Genomic DNA, 1,084 nt, shown 5'->3' with positions numbered 1-1,084 from the left:
GTTGTCAGCTCCGGGTTGGGAAATAGTGGAGATTTTGGGGGCGGGGCCTGAGGAGGGCATTGTTTGGGGAGGGGAGGGACTCAATGCCATAGAGTCCAATTGCCAAAGCGGCCTTTTTCTCCAGGTGAACTGATCTCTACCAGGTGGAGATTAGTTGTAATAGTGGGAGATCGCCAGCCACCACCTGGAGGTCGGCAACCCTGCTTCCAAAGCTGCCCTTTCCTCCAGGGGAACTGACTGCAGTCTAGGGTTGCCAACTCAAGTTTGGGTAATTCCTGTAGATTTTGGTCTCAGGTGGAGGCCTTTCATATCACCTACTCCCTTTAACTGGCCTGCTCCCTTTAACTGGAGATGCCAGGGATTGAACCTGGGCCTTCTGCATCCCAAGCAGGAGCTCTACCACCGAGCCACAGGCCCTCCCCTTGGTAGTCAGTCAATCTGAGCCCCGGGGCACTGCTCCAATGTCAGCGCTGAGCAGATCCAATGCAGTATAGCAGTTGGGGCCTGGAGAGCTCCTGGAATTGCAATTGATCTCCATACAACAGAGACCAGTTCCCCTGGAGAAAACGGCTGCTTTGGACAATGGACTCTATGGCACCGTACCTTGCTGAGGTCCCTCCCTTCCCCAGACCCCGCCCTCCTCAGATTCCACCCTCCAAATCTCCAGGTATTTCCTAAGCCAGAGTTGGCAGCCCTATCCTGGGGGCAGGTGGGTATCCCCAGCCCCAGCCTGTTAGATCTCCTCCTTTGCCATCGGTTCGGGTCTCTGCCAAATGTTAAGAATGCTGACAGCGCTGGAGGCCGGTTTCCGCAGCCCCGGCCTTCCCCTGCCTCTGCACACCACGTGTGCTCCTCTCCGACTTGGCAGCACTTCGCTCCGTGTACCCCTCTGGGTTCCATCGATCACAGTCAGATGCTCCGAGCGCTGCCAAAACAGGATGCCCGTTCCCTCCGCAAGCCCCGGTAACTCACTTAGCGAGAAAGCGAGCGCGCATGGCGGCAAAGAGCAGCATTAGGAGCCATTAGCGCCGCACCCAGGCGGGCCAGATGTGCCCTTGTGCTTCGGGGGGCGCGTGGAACACGT

The 1,084-nt window shown here is 57.7% G+C and overlaps 1 non-coding gene across 1 annotated transcript; it reads right to left on the bottom strand.

Moving 5' to 3' along the window:
• Positions 1 to 346: 346 nt before the first annotated feature.
• On the bottom strand, positions 347 to 420 carry TRNAP-GGG (transfer RNA proline (anticodon GGG)). Its single transcript has one exon. It is a non-coding gene; the product is annotated as a tRNA-Pro (tRNA).
• Positions 421 to 1,084: the final 664 nt, after the last annotated feature.

The sequence above is a fragment of the Euleptes europaea genome, chromosome 5, assembly GCF_029931775.1.
Source record: "Euleptes europaea isolate rEulEur1 chromosome 5, rEulEur1.hap1, whole genome shotgun sequence".
Taxonomy (NCBI): Eukaryota; Metazoa; Chordata; class Lepidosauria; order Squamata; family Sphaerodactylidae; genus Euleptes; species Euleptes europaea.
This window is presented reverse-complemented; position numbering and strand designations above follow the sequence as displayed.